This window comes from Protopterus annectens, chromosome 8.part1 (assembly GCF_019279795.1).
Source record: "Protopterus annectens isolate FY-2018-M chromosome 8.part1, PAN1.0, whole genome shotgun sequence".
Lineage (NCBI taxonomy): Eukaryota > Metazoa > Chordata > Ceratodontiformes > Protopteridae > Protopterus > Protopterus annectens.
In genome coordinates this window covers 9,264,541-9,278,463 of record NC_056742.1, presented here as the reverse complement: position 1 = coordinate 9,278,463, position 13,923 = coordinate 9,264,541, and the positions used below count along the sequence as shown (strand labels likewise).

The 13,923-nt window shown below is 42.6% G+C and overlaps 1 protein-coding gene across 1 annotated transcript in view; it reads right to left on the bottom strand.

The window, feature by feature from the left end:
- The window catches only part of ZFPM1 (zinc finger protein, FOG family member 1), a 1,358,773-nt gene that overhangs the window by 1,260,010 nt on the left and 84,840 nt on the right, over positions 1-13,923 (bottom strand). The gene's annotated exons all lie outside the window — the stretch shown is intronic.

Sequence of the window (13,923 nt, the reverse complement as noted above, 5' to 3'; positions counted from 1 at the left end):
TTCCTTGGAGTACTTCACAAGAAATCTTATTTGCTTATTTAAGCTGAGGAGGGAGTGTCTCCATTTTAGAGCCCGATCCTTCTTACTCTTGGATAGCAGTTTTTTTTCCTTTTACTGTAAAGCCTGTTAATGGTGGTTGTCCACCAGGCAGGTTTGCTTTTCCTTGAAGAGCTTGTTTTGGTCCTAATAGGTACTGCAGAGTCAATGCAGTTATACAGGTGCTTGTATAGGGCACTGGTGTAGAGCACGGCATAGTTATCGGCTCCATCTGCGGGGGGGGTGTGTGCAGTGAAGCTATTTATATCATCCCGTAACAGGTTATAATCTGCTTTTGAGAAGATTTTTAGTCTAGTTCTGCTAGGGGAGGGTCAGGTGTGATAGTTACCTCAAATGAGACTGATATGTAGTCAGATCTCACCAGGGATGAACTCACAGTGGGGGAACTACAGTGGTCACCGATATTTGTAAGCACCAGGTCCAGGATGTTGGCACCCCTGGTGTGGTTGTCAACCAGCTTGTTCAGGGCACTGGAGATGACAAAGTCAAGGAACCTTTGGGCAGGTGAGTTTGAGCATGGGTAATTCACCCAGTCAATGCTAGGGTAGTTAAAGTCACCCAAATATATAGTGTTAGGTTGTATCTTGATAGACTCGAGTTGATCCAAATAGGCAGAGTAGGTGTCCTGGTTCATGGAGGGGATTATGTAGCTGGCAATGACTTGAATAGGTATCGTGCCAACAGTTAATTGCACCTGAAGTATCTCTAGGGTGTCATACTGTTTGACCAATCTGGAGATGTATTTATCCTTAATGAATATTGACCACCTCCTTTAGTTTTCTTGCCTTCAGTTTATGGTCTGAATGTGTGGAAGGAGGTGTAACCTGCTTTAGCTGGGGTGCTCTTCACAATCTTGAACCAGGTCTCCATGACTGCACAAATGTCTGTGTCCTCCAGGGTGAGGACTGCTTCCACTGAGTGCAGTTTCAAGTTAAGAATCCTAGTGTTTCACAACATGACCTTGAGGATGTTTTTGTTTGGTATTTTTACATTGGGAGTTTTGTCCTTGCTTGCTCTGAGAGTGTTGATGGAGAAGTACAGAGAAGGTCAGAAGGAGTTGCATTGTGTCTTTGTGAACTTATAGAAAGCATATGACAAGGTGCCTAGAGAGGAGTTGTGTATTGTATGAGGAAGTCGGGAGTGGCAGAGAAGTATGTAAGAGAGGTACAGGATATGTACAAGGGTAGTGTGACAGTGGTGAGATCTGCAGTGGGAGTGACAGATGCATTTAAGGTGGAGGTGGGATTACATCAAGGATCGTTCTGAGCCCTTTCTTATTTGCACTGGTGATGGACAGGTTGACAGATGAGATCAGACAGGAGTCCCCGTGGACTATGATGCTTGCAGATGACACTGTGATATGTAGTGAGAGTACGGAACAGGTTCAGGAGACCCAGGAGAGGTGGAGATGTGCTCTAGAGAGGAGAGGAATGAAGGTCAGCCAGACTAAGACAGAATATATGTGTATGAATGAGAGGGAGGATAGAGGAATGGTGAGGATGCAGGGAGTAGAGTTGGCGAAGATGGATGAGTTTAAATACTTGGGAGCAACAGTTCAGAGTAATGGCGAATGTGGAAGAGAGGTGAATAAGAGAGTACAGGCAGGGTGGAGTGGGTGGAGAAGAGTGTCAGGAGTGATTTGTGACAGACGAGTACCAGTAAGAGTGAAAGGGAAGGTCTACAAAAGGGTAGTGAGACCAGCTATGTTATATGGGTTGGAGACAGTGGCATTGACAAAAAGGCAAGGTGTCAAGAGCTGGATGTGACAGAGTTAAAGATGTTAAGATTTGTACTGGGTGTGATGAGGGTAGACAGGATTAGGAATAAGTATATTAGAGGGTCAGCCCAGGTTGGACAGTTTGGAGACAAAGCCAGAGAGGCGAGATTGCGTTGGTTTGGACATGTGGAGGTATGCTGGGTATATTGGGAAAAGGATGCTAAGGATGAAGCTGCCAGGTAAGAGGAAAAGAGGAAGGCCTAAGACAAGGTTTATGGATGTGGTGAGAGAGGACATGCAGGTGGTTGGTGTGACAGAGCAAGATGCAGAAGACAGGAAGAAATGGAAACAGGTGATCCGCTGTGGTGACCCCTAACCTGGAAAAGCCGAAAGAAGAAGAAGAAGACACGGCCTAAAAAAGACACTATGGGGTTGACAAGAACCTTAGCCAGTATCCGAAATCCCAAGGGTGACAGATGAAGACCATCTCTGGCAAAGTATCGAGGTATGTCGATCATGTCATCCCAGGCTGACAGATACTAGAATCCCTTAGAATGACACCAGAAACTAAGCTATTGAAGTCAATCATTTTCTGTTTGTATTGAGGCATCATTCTAGGTGAAGATAAAATGCTGCTTAAGGCTAAGGACATACCTGCCTGAGACACATAATCCAAGAGCTCAGTCATGTCTCTCTTTATATGGTCCACAGAGGTATGTCTCAAGTCGTTCACACCAACATGGACTATGACAGAGTCATAATGGTACCTGTTTTTGAGAGATTGAGTGCATGTGTGATATGGCAGATCCTGGCACCTGACAGACAGCTGACCATTACCTTCTCCTTAAGTCCAGCCTAGTGAGAGGGACATCTGTGTGTCTCACAATGGAGTTTCCTATGACTAGTATGTTAGGTTTAGTGTTTGTTTAGCCTTATGGGCTTGACAGGTGAGACACTGGTGCATGAAATATTGTGTGTATTGTGTTCTGCAGAGGAAGCATTATGTGTAACATGTTTAGGTAAGTTTATGGTGAGGACCTCCGTGTACGTAGGTATGTGGGATGTGGGTTTGGGTGGAGTAGGTGGTGAGGTGTGCATGCTGACAACCCACTCAGTGTCAGATGTACTGACTGGCGTGTGACAGAGCATTGATTCAAGGTTTTTAATATAGTTGCATCTCTCACATGTTGAGTTTGTGTGGACTAGAAGTAAAGGTTTATCTGTGTACATGAGGCAGTTGCTACACTGCCTCAGGATGCCCATGTAGACCAAGCTGGCTGGAGAAACTGTGGGAAATTGCCCGTTCATAGTGCTAGGTGAATTTATATAGTCAGAAACAGGAATATGGTGGGAAAGGGGTCACACGTAGGAATAACTAGTGGGTGAGTTGTGTTAATACCTCAGAGGCTAGGTTTAATGCTACACTAGTGGGTAGAGCAGGGCCCCAGAAAAACTTCAGTGCTAGTCTGAGTTTTCATATAGATTCTGCATCCCAGTGACACTGTGTGCCTACAGTTTTAGTAATTGTAATTAATGGCTTCTAACCACCAAATTAAATTTTACAGTTAACAGTTTTGTTGTACTTGAGCATAATTACAAGCACATAACTATTGCAATGTGAAGAAGACAGTAAGTTTGTGTTGCTAATCTGATTGTTGAGGCAGGACATAAACAATAAACTGTATTAAGTGAAATTATTATTTTATTTATTTACTGTATTGTTTTCCATCACCCACAGAAGTCTGTGACACATTCCTGTTTCTAATCCTGCAGGTTATAGGTACTCCATGTCAAACAGTTATTTACTCACCCTCAGCATGCACACTGGCATTATTGCTTCAACAGAGATTCAGTCAATAAGTTATGGCAGACTGTGCAAAAGTAAGGAGAGAGAGAACAGCAGAGTCTATGGACATACAAGGATCTCCCCAGGATTCCTGCGAGACAGGCAAGGAGCACACTTATCCTGTGGTCAATGTGATCTGTTTCTTTATATAGCCTACAACCTTTTTCCTATGAACCCAGGCATACTCTTATACTAAAACTCAAATAAATACATACATACATGCATTTATGTACATGCAGATATTGCAGAGATATTCACACAGATGTACACACTTGCAAAGATCTGTTCACTTTAGGCCCAGTAACTGGCACTTCCCATTTCAATGTCATCCAGCGTGCGGTGCTATCAGCCCATAATCCAGTTCCATCCAGTTATCTGCACAACACCTACATAAGAAATATGTGTGAGGCAGGAGGAAAGTATATCCTTAAAGGATTAACAAAATTACATTTTGTGGAGTACCTGTGGGGAGTGCATCATAAGCCTGCAGGAAGGGAACTGGTGGTGTGCTAAAGAAGGATGCCTCCAGTGGAAGACAAAAGTCAGTATTCAGATGGTATGCATGTACATAGGGCAAACATGTAAGAAAAGGAAATGGAAAAAAGCTGTATTTTCAGTTTTAAAATGAGAACAAATAAGAGACTTAACCTGTACCCAAAAACCTTGGAACTTAACCACTTAGGATCCTGTAACCAGCTGCATCATTATTCTAACTGTTCACAGTTAGCCTTATTTTGAAAAAAAAATTGTTTGTTTAATTTAAAAAAAAAACATTTTATCACCAGTCGAACAATATAAGCAGCATGTTTTTCTTCTTCTGTTACTGGCATTTTGATGGACAGAGATAAGACTAAAAACAAAAGAGCCACTTTGAGAGTGAAAAGGAGAGATAACTAAAACTGATAGCAACTCCTGCACAAAGCAATCTTGCTCTTATCTCATCCTTTTATCATGGTTCCTTTATTTATATATTTTTTTTTCTTTTACAGTCCAACTGTAATGGACCACTCTGTTTATTTTCTGCTTTTCTATTAGACTTGGACAGACCTTGTTCCATTTTTTTGTGTGTAAAGCCACTACCCTGTAGTAGACATGTGAGAATGCGCACACACACACACACACACACACACACACACACACACACACACACACACACACACACACACACACACACACACACACACACACACACACACACACACACACCAGTCTTTTCATTTTGTATGCAATGAACACAAAGTTGCACACGCCAGAAATAAATACTACACATACAGATATAAACACAGACACGTACAATGTATATAAAACCTGTTTCAGTAACCATGTTGTATCTTACAATAACAAATTGTCTTCTTATTTTCTTAGTTGGTATTTAATACTAAGAAATATTGCATTTTTTTTTTACAAATGTCAAGTCTGATAAGAAAGACAGCAGAATAGAATGCCACATTTTGGCACAATAACAAATATGTTTACTAATGATAAATATCAGAGAATGGAGGAGGAAGAAACTGCAGGAAGTCGTGCAGGTGAAAGAATAAACAGATTTTTGAGTTTTGTGGGTAGGAGAAGCTAAAAAAAGTCAGGAGCAAAGGTCAGGAATCCCTGACAAGAACCACAGAAGAAGCAAAGACTTGGCTTGAACAAGGAAACAACTTCTACAGACTAAAAAGAAAAATCTTTGCTGTTCAGTAACTGATAATGTTTGAGAAACTAACAAAAAGACAAAGTAAGTAAAGTATGTGTATGTGGTAAGACAATAACATTACTGTGCTTCTACTGGATTCTAAGTTCATACAAAAATGTTTCATGATGACTCACTGCAAGCTCAATTCATTCAGATGCATCTCTTTGAGGGTGATTTTGCAAACTGAATTTAGGTATTTATGACGAGAGTTTGCCTGTATCTCAAAAATACAGAGGTGCTTTGCCGCCAACCCCTCACTTCTTGTTTTAAACCACCTCTGAGTTTGTATTTTCTCAGGGCAGAGTAGTTGTATGTTGATGAGATGAGTTTAATGTTTCTTGATTAAAGTTATACAGACAGGAAAGAAAAAAAAAAAAAAAAAGAGTCTGAAGTTAGCCAGTCAAATCAAGTTGAGAGACATATTTAAGTTACTGTCGTGGTGTTTAAGTAGCATGCGTCAAGATACTACAAACAGTGCAACAAGCTTAAACACAGAATTTTTCTAAAGTGTAGCTGGGAAATTATGGAACTGCTATGTGAAACTGGTGTAATCCAGTTCTTAGGCTGACTAACCTTTGCAGTTTATGTTTAATTATGTGAAGATGCACAAGTCTTGCAGCAGCGTCTTCTTAATCAGCAGGAGGATGGTTGGGACAGTTTAGTGCAAGCCACCATTAAGCACCCTTTTCACTTGCCACAGAAATATTAATATTTTGCTCTTCATAGATCAAAAGTCACTAGGAGGGGGAATCAGGTGGAACAACTTGTGAAGTATGAAAGAACTACTAATACCTGCAGCAAGATAAACATCTAAACATCCTGCACTCTCCGATAAAGATCCAACTGCAGATTAATACATCATGTAAAGAATTTTTTATGCTTAATAGTTATGTGTATACATTTCTAGTACTGTATTATGAATGTATGAGTACACCGTAATTCCCTCTGAGGAGGAGAAGTTCAGTTCCCATAAAAATTGATAGTTTCTAAGTAAACACGCAGAAGATTTACAAATAATAGTCAGAGTTTTCAATTTAGTGGCATTAATGCCATCACCTGGAAAGGACTGCAACCACAGTAGTACAACAAATATTCTAGGAACATCAACCTCTGAATTATCTAATTAAAGAAAAACATATGCTGCAAAGAGGGCTGTCTTACTCAAGCATTAATATCAGTAAAGCTATGCGCAGTAGATAACTGGACCAAAGATTCTAAACAGGAGAGGGGGTTCGGTAAAGGACTCTACTGATGATGCCTCTTGACACTAGATAGCTACATTACCATCATGAGCAATGGAGGTTCTTTAGATATCTGATAATAGCTCTATTACACAGGTTGTAAAAGCTAAGACAGTAACTAATTTTAACAAATAACCCCATTAGACCCTATTAAAGGCCTTTTTATATTCTAGGCCTGCAACTCGCAAGGGGACTCTGCATTAAAGAATAGTGATGATTATTCCTGTCCTTGTAGCACACATTGATAAAGCCCCAACCTTTCCCCAGATCACACCAGTTAAACTAGTTGCTTGGGTCACTGGAAGTACAGGGGGGATGCATGGTGAATGCTAGCTTGCCTGTTTTTTTTTTGGGGGGGGGCAGTTATACTCACAAGCAGGTGTGCTCGGATACTGCAGGATGCACCTGAATACTGTGTCTTAGGCTATGTAATGAATGTAATATAGGAGGTATTCTGTGCAGAGGGATTTCTACATTCTTAGAGCAGCAGTGCTCCGTAGCTAGGGAAAGATTGGGTGAGAGGGTCCTGCACAACAAGAAAGCCACTTTACTCTTTACCACCCAACCATCACTTCTGGGAGGGACTCTATAGGTAAAACAGCCTGTGTCCAACTTTCCTTGACAGTACTGCAGGTCCAAAAACGCCTTCTTCCACTCACAGTTGCTGAGTACACTTCCACAGAACTTTCTCTAGTGCTGGAGTTAAACACATCTATCAAACATGCTGAGTTTAGGGCTGATACACAGATAATTTTATCCTTAAGTGACTTCAAGCTTCCTGCTTTAAAGCTTGGAAGACTCTGTGTTTAAGGGTCAACAACACACCATCAAATGTACAACATGGGCTCAGTCAGGTCTTTCTTACCTTCCCCACTGTTCTCACTAGTGTTTGAAACTAGGAAAGCAGCCGCATCATTATTAGTCATGTAAATATATTTACAGGTTGGGGGTGGAGGGTATCGGGGCTTGCCCCCTGCAAAAATACTATTTTGGGGCTTTGTGTGTGTGTGTGTGTGTGTGTGTGTGTGTGTGTGTGTGTGTGTGTGTGTGTGTGTGTATGGCTTGTTTTTTGATCAATGTTTGAGGTTTTCTAGGGAATTTTTTTTTTTTTTTATGGAGCATAAATTGATGTTAAATGGGAATATTTTGAAATACTTACATACTTATATATACATATATCTACGTAGAGGGGGGTTGTGTGCCGCCCACACCCCCTCTTATATATAGTAACTCCGAGGTCGCACTAAACATGGAAAGACAGAAAACCCACTGCCACACACATATTCTACACCCCCCTTGCACAAACATCAATCACATACATACAAACACCACCACTCTCCACACTTAGACACTCACACTCTAACCTACCTACCCTAATCCACACCTAAAACTCCCCAAGACACTCACACTCTAACCTACCTACCCTAACCCACACCTAAAACTCCCCAAAACACTAACATACACACAAACCCTCCCAAAAATCCTTAAAAAACATAACACTTACCTAACACGACACCACTATCGTGGGTTTGACATTTCCCGGTTTGCCGCATACACTAGACTTTGGATCTAGCTCTCTAGCTCCTCCATCTATTCATAATGCTCTACTCCGTCCCAAAAATCCCAGATCTCGTTTGCCACCATCACGGTTAGATGTAGGTTCCACACTCAAGCTGTAAGTGATTGTTTTTTGGCTAAACCTTTTTGATGGTCCTTATATTTCAATTTAGTCTCCACTTTAACTTCCTTTTCCTCCCTCTGAGACATTAATTGGTGTTAGGAATTAAGTGTTTTTTTTCCTTTTTCCTTGTACTGCATACTTTTCTTCTACTTCAGTAGTTGGTTGTCAAACACCATTAGGTATTTGTATCATAAAATTGCTGGTATTTCTCTGTTTTTCTTGTTTTTTGATTGGTTCTTTGCTTGTGTGACTCACTCTGTCATTACCCTTCTCTGCTATGACAGAGAAAGCAACAGGGTTCAAGAAATGCATTTCTTGTGGGCATAAGATCTCCAATTCGCATGCCCACAAGAAGTGTACTTATTGCTTAGGACATGATCACCTCAATATAAACAGTTCGGTATGCTCAACTTCCCAGAGCATTAGCAGACAGGTGCAACAAACTAATGCTCAGAGATATCTTGCCTGCTTCTTCTGGGACTCAAACCTCCTCCAAATCAGTAAAGTCCATTTCTTCAGAAACCAAAAAGAGGTCTCCACCGAAGTCTCCAAGAGCTTTGTTGGAGCCGTTGGGAGAAGATCTGAAAAATTTTGGATCCAATTTTTCCTGATCCTAAACCCAGGAGCCTTTTTTTTGGATCCTAAGTGCCCTTCGGATCCTAGAGTATTGGCTCTTATAGTAATTTCTTCACTTCCTTCAAACTCTTCATCGGATCCCAAGGCCTTGGATCCGAGATCTAGCTCTGCCCACAGGAGTAGTACACCGGAGTATAACATCAAACCAGTATCTCCTTCCTTGCCAGGCCAAATTTTCCAGACTCTGAAGAAACACTCTTGACCCTCAACCACAGCATCTTCCAAGTCTTCTAGGAGTTTGTCAGAGGAAGATGTGGATAGGATGATGCAGAAATTTATCAGGGCTCAGATCCAGATGGGGGTCCTGCCAGCTCCATTCCCTTCTGAATCCATTAGTGCACTTACTAAGTCCATTCCCTCTCCTTCTCTGACCCAGCCAGTAGTTTCAGTGTCCCAAGATATGAAGTCTCCAAGAGATTCAGTGTCAGATGCAAGGAAAATATCTTCCTCAACTCTGATCTGTGTCGGATTCGAGGAGTTGGGTTCAGTTCTGGTTTTGTCAAATCTATCTCTTTCTCTTGGAGCATCGGCCCTGGACAGCTCAGATCTTCATTCGGTTTTCAGGGTGTTAGGAAGGGCCTTTTCTCTGCACACAGAACCGTCTTCTTTAGTTTCAGATCCTATCCCTCACTCATCTTTGGTTCTGAGCTCTGAGCCCATCAGGCCTATTCTACAGGGGCAGCCAGTTCTGGGAAGTCTTCAGACAGTTCCTCTACAGGAACTTCCCCTTTCTTCTTATAACTATCCTGAACATCCAAAGTAAGAGGTTCCTCGGAAGAGGACATGTAAGAGGAGATGCATGGACTTGCCCATGGAGTCTCTCAAAGAAGACACTGACTTGGATGATGGAGAGGGTCCCCCAGGTCACCATCTGATGACATCTCCTAAGGAGTTAGCACATACTCTCTCAGAGTCCATGTCTGATGAAGACTTCAAAAAGACTTCTTCTCAACTGGCCACTCTACTGTCCATTTCTAATGTGTCAATGAGGCTGATCTCCCATGCAGCAGAAGGTGCCTCACAAGCAGCCGGTTCAGGTATAGCCTTAAGAAGATATGCCTGGATGTGACTATGCAATTTTGTAGAGACCTTCAAGATGTCCTTTGTCAGTGCTCCTTTTGATGGCACTTCCTTGTTTGGGCCATAAGTCAAGGGCACGTTAACCCACAATAAACAGGAAGGAAAGACTCTGTCTGCTGTAGGAATCGAATTTTCTACCCCTCAGTGGACCTTCTCTAGAAACCAACCAATTGGTAAGAAGAGGTAGTTCTGAAAATCTCAGGGACCTTTCCAAGACTCACGTGTAGATAATTCCTGCAGAGGCAGAGAAGAAATTTTAATGGTAGACATCACCCTAGAGGCAGAGGGGACCTAAAGAACGAGGGCTTTAGGGATTCCTTTTCCAATAGGCTTTATCAGCACTCCTAAAGTGTTGCCCAACTGTTCAACTCTGGAGGCAGTCGATGGTCATTTCTCTTTGCACCTAGATGCCTGGACAAATATTCCAAAAGATTAACGGGTGCTAGGAATCATACCTGGAGGTTATGATGTACCATTCTCCCTTCCTCCCCTCCTCAAAAGCAGAAACTTCCTGATGTTCCACCCAAAGGATACAGCACAAGAAATACAAAAGCTGCTACAAAAAAAGAGTCATCCATGAGGTCCCACCCAACTAGATAGGATTCTGAACTTACTCTTGCTTCTTGTTAGTTCCAAACAAAACAGGGGACCTAAAGCCCATTTTAGACCTAAGTAAGTTGAACCAGCATATAAGGAAAGCAAAGTGCTGTATAATCACGGTTCATTCCATCCTACCTCTTCTTATGCAAGGATGATTAGATGTCCTCCAAAGATCTCCAGGATGTGTACTACTACATAAAAAAGACAGGAGATCCAGGAGACATCTACACTTCTGGCTGGCAGCCAATCACTACCAATTCAGAGTACTGCCCTTTGGACTCACCACAGCCCCCAGGGTGTTTACCAAATGCATGGCAGTTGAGACTCAAAGGATTCCAGATGTTTTCATGTCTCTACGATTGGCTCCTCACCGCCCCATCCAAGCATCAACTTTTACAAGCCAGGGAATACTTGCTCCAGGTCTCGAATGCCTTGGGAATCTCAATAAACCATGCCACGTCAAATCTACTCCCTGTACAGAACCTGGAATTCACAAGAACACTTTTGAATACTACAACTCAGGTGGCTTCCTTATCTCCCCATCACATCATGTCTTTAAGCTTTCAGGTTTGGTCTATACTTTCTCACCAGTCTCCTCCAGTGAGATTAGTAGTAAAATCTCTGGGGGGTCAATGTCAGTGGCCATACTTCTGGTCCCTTTGGCACAATTCTTTATGCACATTCTTCAATGGACCTTGGTGGTACAGTGGTCCATTCTTTATCAGCCGCTGTTGCTTCCCATAAAACTCACTCCAATCTGCAAATGGATACAGATTCTTAGTTCAAGTATAATACAGATAATACAGATTCTTAGTTTTAGCACTTAAATTTGCTTATTCGTGCTCAGCACTTGTTCAGAACTTGTAAGCACTAAATAAGCTACTAATTACTATAGCACTCAACCTTCCTCATTATTTAGAGGAAAACAGTTTTTGTACTTACTTTTCTCACTTGCTTAAAGAAAAACAGCTGTTGTACTCACTTTCCTCACTTATCTAGAGTAAAATAGTTTTTTATTCGGACATGTCCAAAGGTCAGCTCCCAGTGTTCTCGCCTGTCTATCTGATGAATCTGGGCATCTTGAGGCAATGTAGAAACTGCCTCATGTACACAGACAACCCTCTCCTCCTACCACCCAACACTACAACCTGTGAGAGATGCACTTATCTAGCCAAACTGGAGGTAAAGCTCTCTCCAACCAAGACTGAACTTGACAGTCAAGAGGAGAAGGTAAACATTTGCACCACACCACACTCCTCACATCCGAACTAGATGGGATTCAGAGTTTGGAGGTTACCAATGTCTTTTTTTATGAGTTCCATGATGATACGTTCCATGGCCTTGCAGACCAGGCTCGTCAGGCTAATAGGGCGATAGATCCCAGGATCAGTGGTGGCTCCCACTTTGTGGAGTGGGATAACTGTTGCTGTGTGCCATTCATTGAGCACAAAGCCTAATGCGAGGCTATTATTGAACATGGTGCTTAGGTGGGGAGCCAGTTCAATCTGAAGTTCATGTAAAACGCAGACAACATCCCATCCAGTTCAGGTTTGTGAAAGGCAGATCATGCTTCCTGAACCTGATCGACTTCTTTGAGGCAGTCACCAAAACCGTAGATGAGGGTAAGACGGTTCACACAGCCTATTTTGACTTTGGCTAGGCTTTCAACACCATCCCCCATTCTGGAATTATAGCTAAACTCACTAAACTAGGTATAAATCCCTACATCACAAGATGGGCTGCCAACTGGCTCACTGACAGAACCCACACTGTAAAAGTTGCAGACTCCAAATCTGACCTCAAACCAGTGACAAGTGGAGTGCCACAGGGTTCAGTCCTGGGACCTCTCCTGTTTGGTATCTACTTCTCTGAAGTACAGGCTAACACAGAAGGCCTCTGGCTAACGAAGTTCACAGATGACTGCAAACTAGGAGCCACAGTCAAATCCCCAAATCATGTGGACATCCTACAGAAGGGCCTCGCTGAGACAGATGGCTGGTGTCATAGCCATGGCCTCAAGCTCAATACCAAAAAGTGTAGTGTCATCCCCTTTGGTAAAAACTCTGTACCCATTAACTACCACATAGGCTGCAATCTACTTAACACCGAATGTGTGATAAGAGACCTTGGGACCCAGGAGGACAGTAGTCTCTCCTTTGATAGTCACATCGCCACAGTAGTCAGGAAGTCCTTCTATGTGGCACACCTCATCATAACAGGGTTCTCATCCAGGGAAAAAGAGGTCATTGTTCCCCTCTACTCGACACTCATTAGCCCCATTATAGAGTACAATGCCCCTTTTGGAATGTACCTCACAAGACATCTGCAGCAGCTGGAAAGGCCACAGAAGTACCTCACAAAGAGGATTACTGGCCTCAAACAAATGCCCTACACTGACCATCTCAAAAAACTCCAGCTTTACTCCGTAGCATATCATGTACTCCAAGGTGATCTCTGCCTAACATATAAAGGTATGTCAAACCCAGAGCTGTTGGACATGCTGCACCTAAATAAATCCCAATCCCTCCGAGCTACACACTCTAGGGACGTAAACCTTGTCACCACAATAAACAGGACATGCTGGAGGGATAGATTTCTGTCCCGGAGACTTCCTATACTCTGGAACAAGCTACCCATCTATGTCAAGCAAAGTTTTTCATTAGCACTCTTCAAGAAAAATCTTGATGAGTGGATGGGAAATAGGAAATACACCCCGGGGATCACTTCTGTGTCTCTGCTCGGTAGTGGCACAGGAAAATAACTTTCTTGGGTGGCATAAGCCAGGGATCTTTGTTGGCTAGGCTTACGCAGGCCCTTGGGCCAATAGCCTAGTACCTACCTATGAACCTATGAAATGTCATATTCATTGGTGGATTCAGTCTGATTATCTTTTCCTAGGCAGACCATTCATTTTTCTGCCCACAGTTGCCACAGTGACCACAGACGCTTCCCAACTGGGATAGGAGTAATTTCGTAGGACATATGGTGCAAGGCACATGGTCCCCTTTAGAGACCAAGTTGCATATCAACATCCAAGAGATGAAAGCAGTCCTTCTAGCATTGCAAGCATTTCAAAACACTCTTCATCTGAGGACTGTTGCAGTCCACACAGACATGTCAGTGGTGTGGTATATCAGCAAGCAAGGAAGAACCTGATTTTACCCACTGTGCAGAGAGGCCATGAGTGTGTGAGAATGGTGATCGCTTCAGACCACTTTCTCACTGCAGTGCACATACCAGGGAAAACCAACACGCTAGCAGACAGTCTGAGCAGATCTATTATGATGCCTCACAAGTGGTCTCTCAATCAAATCAGTAGTGAATATGATCTTCAACTGCTGAGACCAGTTTTGCTGTGATCTATTCACCTCACCCCAT